The sequence below is a fragment of the Phyllostomus hastatus genome, unplaced genomic scaffold (genome assembly GCF_019186645.2).
Source record: "Phyllostomus hastatus isolate PE091 unplaced genomic scaffold, TTU_PhHast_1.1 phas_contig_80, whole genome shotgun sequence".
Lineage (NCBI taxonomy): Eukaryota > Metazoa > Chordata > Mammalia > Chiroptera > Phyllostomidae > Phyllostomus > Phyllostomus hastatus.
In genome coordinates this window covers 2,015,817-2,026,282 of record NW_025333960.1, presented here as the reverse complement: position 1 = coordinate 2,026,282, position 10,466 = coordinate 2,015,817, and positions in this window count along the sequence as shown.

Sequence of the window (10,466 nt, the reverse complement as noted above, 5' to 3'; positions counted from 1 at the left end):
CATGACTGTGCTTTTTCTTCATGTTTAAGTCATGCTTTTGAATAGGGAACACATGCAAATGGTGTTTAACTCAAGGTATAGATGGCTTTGCAGCTAACTTGAGCCTTTCTTTCTGCCCTCCTGATCCCAGACCACCAATTTCCTTCTCCAGGCATGGGTCGTTCTGTTTTCTGTGGGTCCTTCTAGAAATATTTTATGTTTATATATGCATAGAACTGTTCTTATACAGATGATCACACACGATAAACACTATTCTGCTTTTCCTCCTATTTTGTATATCTTGGAGACTCTTCCTCATCAGAGTGTATCTAGAACTTCCTCTCTTTCTAACAACTGCATCATTATCCCATTGAATGACTGCCCTTTGAATTCTTTCATCAACCCCCTACTGCTAGATATCAAGGTTGTTTCCAACCTGATGCTTTATAAGAAATGTTTCTATTTCAATCTGCATACTAACCTCATTTTCCCATGTAGGAGGGTATAGATGTGTAGAATTCACATTTATTTTCAAAATCAAGTTTGTTTGTTCCCAACTGCAATGCAATACTCATGTTCTACAAGACTAGGAAGAGCACCACAATCATAAGATTTAGGAACAACCTCAGTTATATCCAGTCCCTATTCCATGCTAATTCTCACTTCTATTTTACCCAAATGGATGTGTAGCATTCAGACTATTTTCAATCTTTTTTTTCATTCAACAATAAATGATGCTTATCTTGCATATAAGTAAACAGCTGTGCCTTTCATTCTGAGAGCTGACTAGCATGCTATCGTGTTCTACTACAGTGATTCAACTATTCCCTTACTGGAATCCAGATTGTTGTCAACTTCCTTTTTATTATAAGTTGCACTATAGAGAAATTCCTTGAAGCCAAATCTTGGGATACATCCTTTATTCTGTCCTTCGGGCAGCTTCCCAGAAATGGAACTTCTAAATCAAAGGATGTGTACTTTTGTTTTGGCTGCACATTTTTAAATCATTTGGAATTTATTTGTGCATGTGTGTTTCTGTTGTATGTCTGTAGGCTTGTGCCTGTAGGTTCATGCAGGTACCCAAGCAAATCTGTAGTGTGCTTTTGCATAAATGGGTGTGTGTGCTTTCTCTCACACACACCTGAATTAAGCCAACTTTCCTCTGTCCTGGATCCTCTCAGTAGCCAGTGCCAAAAACCCAACCCAGACTGGCTTTGTAATATGGTAGAGAAGTCCAAGTCATTGGAAGTCCAGGGCCTCATGCCCACATGGATGCAGGTGTTGAAGAAGTCCATTCAGAAGCCTATCTCCTGATTCTGGTTTCATCTGTGCCAGCTGCACTCATGCACTGGCCCTCCCAAGTACAGGTGAAGACTCCCTGCAGTGAGCTCCAGGCTTACAGCTTCTCACTTACGAGCCCAGCACCTTCTCTTTTTCCTACTGGTGCAGACAAAAGCTTGGGATTTCCTCTCATGGGACAAAGTAATATCATATGACCTTCCTGAACCATCACTGCATCCAAGGGACCATGGTGCTCTCATGGGCCAGCCTGGGCCACAGGCCACTTCTGCTTCCAGAGGCTGGAGGTAGCCCTCCTGCTCCACTCAGCCCAACTCTGAAAGCACCCCACAGAGCCCAGCCTTGCTCACTGTGTCCCTGCCCACATCTGCCCTCATGCAAGCCAACAATGAAGAGGTCAATAGCCAGTTATTCTCACTAGTCACCTCACTCCTAGGATAGATGCGGTCTCAAAGGAGACTTCCAGAAATCCAAAGGCTTCCAGCCACACAGAAGACGAGGAAGGAGCTAGGCAGGGAGAAGCATTGTTTCAAGTGAGAGAAATCACAGAGAACAAAGTTTAACTTGCTTTTCTTTTTTCTTTTAAGAAGTCTCAATTATTTTTATTTAATCCTTACTCAAGGATACGTTTATTGACTTTAGAGAGAAAGGAAGGGGAGAGAGCGAGCGAGAGAGAAACATTGATGTGTGAAAGAAACATCAACGTGAGAGAGAAACACCATTCAGCTACCTCCTGTCCACACCCCAACCAGGGATCAAACCCACAACCTAGGTATGTGTCCTGACTGGGGATCAATCCCACAACTTTTGGTGCACAAGATAACACTCTATCCAACTGAGCCACCCAGCCAAGGCTTGATTTGCTTTTCTTTGCAAAGCACTAAAGGATTTTGTAAAAGGGGTGAGTAGAAAACATTTGACTCTCACTGGTACACAGACATCTGCAAATGTCCCACCATTGTTCCTATTTTCCTGCATGGTTCCTCCCAACCTGAATGAAGGGAGGTCATTTGAGGCTAAAACTGAACCTTCACCACAGGTGATAACACTCCCAAACCCAGGTCCTATCAGGTTAGATTTCTGTGCTTCAGCGTGCTTCTATTCATTCTGCAAAACTTAACCCAAAGTTCCTTCTTCTGGAAGCCTTCACTGGCTCCCTCTGGCAGAATTAGTATCTCTGTCCACTGGCAGGTCTAGGGTGACCTGCCTCTGCCCTCTGAGCAACCATCATCTATCAGTGCTCTGTTCTTGGGGTCTGGCCTAGGGCTTCTGACTTCCCCCAGACTCATATCCCTTTAGTCCATAAGAGAGAAATATAGGGTGAAGTGCATATTTTGATCACCTAAAGGAAAAAAATGTTTACATTCATTCAATCAGTGTATATTGAGCAACTACAAAGGAGCAGGCCTTGTGCTGGGTACCCTAGAAGAGATCATAATAATCAAATATAACAAATAAATAATGCATTACAAAGGGTAATGAATGCAGGAGGGACAACATAACATAGCAGCTAAGAGCATGGCTGTGGAGCCAGGTGGCCTGGGTTTGAATCACAGCCCTCCCAGTTACCAGTGAGGTGAGCATGGCCAAGTCACTGAACCTCTCTAAGCCTCAGTTTTATCATCTGTAAGGAAAATAGCAGCCCCTTCCCTTTTCATTTGCTAGGAGGATTAAACAGGCCATTGGAGGTGAAGTACCTTAGAGCAGTGCCGAGCCCATGGCAGGAACTATATATGCATCTGTTCAGCAAACACCTGAATATAGGTAGAAGGGACACCTATCTTCTTTGGTAGGTCAAGAAAGTCTAGTGTTTGAGCAGAGGCTGGAGGATAAATAGGGATTAACCATGAAGGAAGAGCAGAAGCAGTCCAAGCAGAAGGAGCCACATGTACAAAGACCTAACCAGCTGGCATTTCAGGGATGAACCTCGCACTTCTGCAAATCATGGCTTAAGTGGATGAGAAGAAAAGGGAGGGGTGGAAGGGCAACCTCCATAAAGCATAGTGAAAAAGATGACACTTTATATATAAAGCATGACAACAGTAAACAAAGTAAAAGATATTCAAAATTGAGTGTACATTAAATTTCCAAATAAAACATTTTAAATGTGTAAATGAATCTTGAGCTGGCTTCTACACAGTTTTTTTTTATACCAATATATCAGATGTCATGCTTGAGCCAACTAAATACAGTGCCTCATCAAGATTTGTTTTATGGAATGAGTTCTGGCCAAGGTGGAGGGGTAGGTAGAAACCCTTTGCTTCCCCACACAACCAAAAGGAGGATAACAACTAATCTAAAATCAATAAACAACAAAAAGTGCCAGAAAATTAAACTGCATTGGAACTCCAACAACCAAGGAATTAAAGAAAAATTCAACCACAGAAACCAGACTGGTAAAGCAAGGTAGCTGAGGGGTAGGGCTGACTGCCGAACTCCAAGAGAGACTCAGAGACTGACTTAAGGGGAAAAACTGAGACTCAGAGCTGACTGTAGGCTAAGACTGGGGTTGACATGGTGGGAGGTAATTCCAGTCTCACTGGTTGAGTCTGTTGGAAAGTGTACTAGAGACAAGCAGGCAAGCTGCTTTGTTCCCCCTCTGCCCCCTCCCACACAGGCAGCACAGCAAAGAGGGTTGCCCTGCCCTGGTGAATACCTAAGGCCCTGCCCCCTTACAACCTATCAGCTACACCAAAACCAAGAAATATGGCCCAAATGAAAGAACACAGCAAAACCTCAGAACTAAGCAATGAGGAGACTGCCAACCTATCTGATGGAGAATTTACAACCCTGGTAATCAAAATGCTCACAGAACTGATTGAGCTTGGTCAAAAAATGAAAGACACCCAAAATGAAATAAAGCAAAATATTTGGGGAACCAACAGTGACAAGAAGGAAACTAGGACTCAAAGCAACAATTTGAAACAAAAGGAAGAAATAAACATCTAACAGGAACAGAATGAAGAAACAAGAATCCAAAACAATGAAGAGAGGCTGAGGATTCTCTGAGACAACCTGAAATGTTCCAATATCTGAATCATAGGGTACCAGAAGGAGAAGAACAGCAGCAAGAAATTGAAAACTTATTTGAACAAATAATGAAGGAAAACTTCCCCAATCTAGCAAAGGAAATAGAATTCCAGGAAGCTCAGAGAGTCCCAAAGAAGTTGGACCCAAAGAGGAATACACCAAAGCACATCATCATCAAGTTACCCAAGATTAAAGACAAAGAGAGAATCCTAAAAGCAACAAGAGGAAAGGAGAGTGTTACCTACAAAAGAGTTCCCATAAGGCTATCAGCTGATTGCTCATAAGAAACCTTGCAGGCAAGAAGGGGCTGGAAAGAAGTATTTGAAGTCATGAAAGGGAAGGACCTACATCCAAGATTACTCTATCCAGCAAAGCTTTCATTTAGAATGGAAGGGCAGATAAAGTGCTTCCCAGATAAGGTCAAGTTAAAGGAGATCATGATCACCAAGCCATTATTATATGAAATGTTAAAGGAACTTATCTAAGAAAAAGATAAAAAATACGAACAATAAATTGACAACAAACTCAGAACTATCAAAAAATGAACCTCCTGGCTGGTGTAGCTCAGTGGATTGAGCTCGGGCTGCGAACCAAAGTGTCGCAGTTTCGATTCCCAGTCAGGCCACATACCTGGGTTGCAGGCCACGGTCCCCAGCAACCGCACACTGATGTTTCTCTCTCTCTCTTTCTCCCTCCCTTCCCTCTCTATAAATAAATAAATAAATAATTTTTAAAAAATGAACCTAAAAGAAAAGAAAAACAAAAACTAAGCAAACAACTAGAACAGGAACAGAATCAGAGAAATGGACATCACATGGAGGGATTTCAGTGGGGAGGGGGAAGGGAGAAATGGTGAGGAAAGGGTACAGGGAAGAAGAAGCATAATTAGTTGGCATAAAATAGACAGGGAGAGATAAAAGATGGTATAGGAAATGGAGGACTCAAAGAACTTATATGTATAACCCAGGGACATGAACTAGGAGGGGGGAATGCGTGAGAGGGTTGAGGGGAGCAGGGTGGAGGGGGGATAACAGGGGAAAAAATGGGAAAACTAATAGTGTAATCAATAAAAAGTACTTAAGATTTGTTTTATGGACCCAATCTCTAGGCTCTTGATAATCACTGTGGATGAGACACACAGGTACTCAAAAGGGAGAGTAATTGTTCTGAAATTATGCCGTGTATGCTACCTCCCTGCTTCAGTGATGTCTGTGACACTTGGAAGGAAACTCTGGCAACAGCAAGTGAAGTTGAAGATGAATAGCCCGTGACACCAGCTGTTTTTTTTCCCCAGATACAGCTGAAAGAGCTCTTCCCCACACATGAGTAAACCAGAAAGTCAGACACAAGGCTGTGCATCAGAATGCCATCTGCTTTCAGAGTTTGGAGACAATCAGTCTGACAGAACTGATAAGTAAATGATGTTTATATATATATACAGTAGCTAGCAGTATCAACATAGGTAAGTCCCTCAAACAAAATCAAATGAAAAAAAGCAACTTGTGGAAGAAAAGGATCAGTATGCACCCACCTGATTAATTTAACGCAAACGAGACAGGGCTGCACATTGTTCATAGATACATGTCCATTTGCTGCATTGATAAACACAAAATTCAAGATAGTAGGATAATGGTTACCTGCTGTGGGAGTTGGGGTAGGGAATTAGGAAGGGAGGTCACATGGAGGGTTTCATTGTATCTGTGATGTTAAATTCATAAAGTTGTTTTAAAAATACCTATTTGAGTGACTGCGAGAAAGTGTAAAATTATGATAAACTGGTGATATGTGGTACCACCAGTTAGTTCATTTGCTGATTCTTCACATTCTTGAGTACATGTAGTGAAGATGGCCAGATGCCTCCCTAATATCCACTTACTTTCTTCCTTACTGATTTATTGGGGGCAGCATGCGACCAGCTCAAAACAACAAAAAAAACCCCTGCATATTCCAGGATCCCTTTCAGTGTGGTGGCCAAATCAGCAATTTTTAGTGAACAAGGTGAAAGCAAGAGTTACTAAAAGAAGCTTCTGGGAAAACTCCTCAAACAGAAGGTGTGACAACTGACAGCACAGTTTCTTTTCACTGTTCACCCCAGCCCTTTTTCCATCTTCCTACATAACACTAGAGAGGACAGAACTGTTGGAGCTACAGCTGCCATTGTGTGATGGCAAGGCCACCCTGAGGATGGGAGCCAAGAGTAAGATAAGATAGCAGAGTATAAATGTAGAGGGAGCAAGGCACTGATGAGATCATGGAGCCTGGCATGAGCCCTGGATTGCTGCCTCTGGACCTCACTTCATCAGGGGAAAATAATCTCTGTATTTAAGCCCCTTGGTTCAGGATGTATCCACAGATAGCAACTGCTCCTCAAAGCACACTCAGAGCCTGCCGTCTCTCACGATGGATGCAGGCAACAGATGCCCCAAATCCCTTACTTGCTAATCCTCTTCTCTTTGCCTTTCCAGAGTCTACAATTCAAACTTGTTGACCTTGCCTTTTTTTCCCCCCTCTTCTTGCCAAGTAACAAAATGTTAGCATTAAGCCTTGAAAGCTCCCAGCCTTTACTATGCTGGTAAAAGAAATCTCAGCAAGATAAGAAGGAAAATGTTCCCACTCTCCTACAGCTGCAAAAACACAGACACTCTTCGGAGTCACAAAGCTTGTTCCAGTAAGTGGGCAGTTGAGAATGTTCATCAAAAAATGTATATATGTTCTCTTCAGTGTGGAGACTGATGTGAAAGTGTAAACTCCTGTTCTACTTTCTGTCTGTACAAAAGTGTCTTTAGAAGGGTTATTAGTACAAAAGAGCCTTTGGCCCTGGCTGTTGTGTCCTGTAAAATGGGATCTACATCCCCTTTAAGGTTCTGAGGTCCATGATGGAAGGTCATATGTGATTATTTCTCACTCTGTAGGTAATATTAATGTGACATGTTATTTTCAAGAATTTCTGGATCAAACAATAAGAAGCTTGTCGTCATTTGCAAAAAAGAAAAAAAATTACAACTAAGATGTTGGATTCCATTTAAACCAAGATGCCAGGAGTCCTCTCGTTAAAATCAACACTGATTCTAGCAAGCTTTGCTCATAGGGTTCCTCTGCCCCCCAAAATGTCCTTCTACTCTTCCCCCCTTCATTTCACTAATACTGGCTTCCCCCTTCAAGCCCACCCAGTTTCCATTGCAAAAGGATCTTGTGGCAGAGCTGGGTTTCTTTTGCCATGCCTTTGGCCCTCAAGCATCTCCCCAGTGTAACTCCCTCTTCATTCACATTCATCAGGGCTCCTCTAGTCACAAGGCACAGAAGCCTGATCCAGACTGGCTTGGGCTAAAAAGGAGCTGCATTGGTTCCTGTGCCTGGAAACCCAGCAGGACCACACTCAGACAGAGATGGGTCCAGGCGCTGGGTATTCGCTTCTGTGCATTGTTCCCTATCTTGGCTCTGCTGTACTTTGTGCTGGCTTCATCTCAGAAAGGTGTTAACAAAGATGTAACAGCAGTTTCAGACAACATTCCACCAGCCCAGCCAACTCTGCAGAAAGAGATATCTTGTTCTCAAGGTCCAGAAGCAACTTGGTGATTCTGATTGGCTAGGCCCAAATCTCACTTGCATCCCTGAGCCAATTACTGCAGCCTTTCACAGGCTAGGCCTGGACCCACTGGTGAGCTAGGGAAAGGTGGGGCCCTGAGAATGCAGGAGGGCCAGTTCATGAAAGTGAGAATGGAGTTGTCAGTAGACTAAGCTGTCATAGGAGCACAACAATATGATGTTGTAATTTGTTTTCTTGATTGCTGTGTCTGGACCTCGAAACAGTAGATGCTCAGGAAATGTTTGTGGAATGACACAAGTGGGAATGAAGTCTGGGAGATGTCACTTCAATACTGTGCCATTAGAATTTCTCTGATATTTCAATTTTCATACATACTGGGACCAGGCAGAAGACAGGCAATTGGTGCAGGTCAGGGGACCTGTCAGAACTAAGAAGAAAATGTCCCAATTTGGGATTGTTGCATCTTGTGATTTTTTTTCTTTTTTTGAAAAACCAAATATCTGGAAATGTATGAGAAATCTAATATTTAAACTCTGACTAATTAAAAAAAAATTTAAAGCAAGCCCTGGGCCCTTGTGTTTTTGAGGGTGATAAGAGTAAATGTTTGAAATTAGAATGAGGAAAAGAGTAGAAGCCTACCAGAAGGCCACCTTTTAGGGTAGAGGGCTACTTGAATGACTGACTACGAGAGAGGGCAGTCAACCCACACAAACCCTAGGGGCAGGGCACAGTATGAGGGCCCAGCCCAAGAGGAAGGACATCTGCCCTGGGTGGCTCTCTCATTTTCCACCTGGAATCAGGCCTGTCTTCCCCAGAATGCCCTTCAGCCCAGAACACCTAATGAACGCTTCACTGAAGCAGCTTTAAACATTCTTCACAGCAGGTGACTGGGTCTTGATTTGCGGAATACATTCAGCTGAGTCACCAGCTCCCAACAATATGAGAAATAAAACACTGGCCTCACTTAGGGCCAGCAGTACCTCCTTATATACAGGACCAATCATGAAAGCATTCCCACCAGCAGTCCCCACCCGGACCTCTGCCAAGGTCCTGCTTAGAAACAGATTAGGCAACCCCCTAGATGGAGATGCTGCTGTGCCAGTCCCTGCACAGGATTAGGTTAAGAAGCTCCACAGAGGCCTAGGAGGCCTGATCAGTGCCACATTACAGGTGAGGAAACCAAGGTAGAGAAAGCAAGGGTCCCTGCCAAGGTTACCTGTGAGGGAAAGGCAGAGCTGGCACTGGAACTGGGTTGTCTGCTCCATGCCCAAAAGGTGTACATTCTGGACCCCACTCTGCCATAAATACCAGGAAGCTCTCTATCCCCTCCCTGGCAATCCTTTGGGGCTTTCTCTGCACCCACAGACTGGCTGTGGAGTGGCTGCAGTTTCCTCACCTGCAGCCACCCCAAGAGGCAAAGCTTGGAAACTTTTCTATGCAGGAGATATTTCTATGAGTCTTGGCCATGGGATACAGTAGATACAGAAATCTTATCCTGCCCTAGCCATAGGATTTCTCTATGCCTCAGCTTCCTCATCTGTGAAGTGTGTGTCTTAAATAGCATGGGACTGTGTAACCCACATAGTGTTTAGAACTACCAAGACCAGTCCTCTGGATGACAAACAACTGTCATTATCTCCTGGGATAACCAAGCGACAAACAGCCTTCAATTCTGACACAGGGCCCCTCCAAATGGCTCTGACTTCCTCTCTGATTTGACACCAGCTTCAGTTCACACCTTCCACACTCAGTGCTACTGGAGATGCAGTGTGGATACCTTCTCTCCTCTAGGCCCACCTCCCAGCTCCACTTCCTACAAGCTTTCTGGGCCTTGGAGTCTTCATTTGTAAAATGGGGATCAGTGAAGAATACCTGTCTTACAGATTAGTTACTAGGACTCTAGCAGAATGATCTCTGTTGGATGGCCCACAGCTATGAATGAGGGTAACTTGGCTCTAAAAGGAGACTGGCCCTCTGACCCACAGCAACCCCATGCAATCCAGAAGGGCTTACCTTGCCCCTGCCCCACTGGGCTGGGGCTAGGGGCAGAGTCCATGTACAAATCCCAGGGACACAAGGAACTCAGGACCTATGTCCTTTAGGTCTCGGTTTTTGTAGTTCTGGGGAATGTGGGTCCAGTTTCCCGCTCAGTGAGACCACCAATCTGCTCCAGGCCACTCACACCAATCCGTTCACTGGGGCTTAGAACCAAGTGGGTATCTCTGACACCTTGTTTCTCCACAAACCCACTTCCTAGACGGAAGACACACATTGCTGGTGGCTGTGGCTCCCATTCTGGTGGTTCTGCTTCTCTGGTCTGGCTGTGGCCACCTGGAACAGCCTGCCCCAGAGAAGCAGAAAGGCTGTGCCCTCCTGGGACAGCTTGCCCTGTGGAGGATGGTCTGCAGGGAAAAGTAAGAGTTCTCTCAAGCATCCCATCTGCCACAGACACAGTGACATGGTGCTAGACAGCCCAGATGGCAGATGCTGGCAACCTGAGTGATGTTGGAAACCAGCCCAGAAAGCTAGATGCTCTAAGAGGGGTGACTCCCCTCCTCCCTAGGAGAGAGCATGCCTGACTCTCTGGGGCTCAGGGCCTGGTACTGCAAAG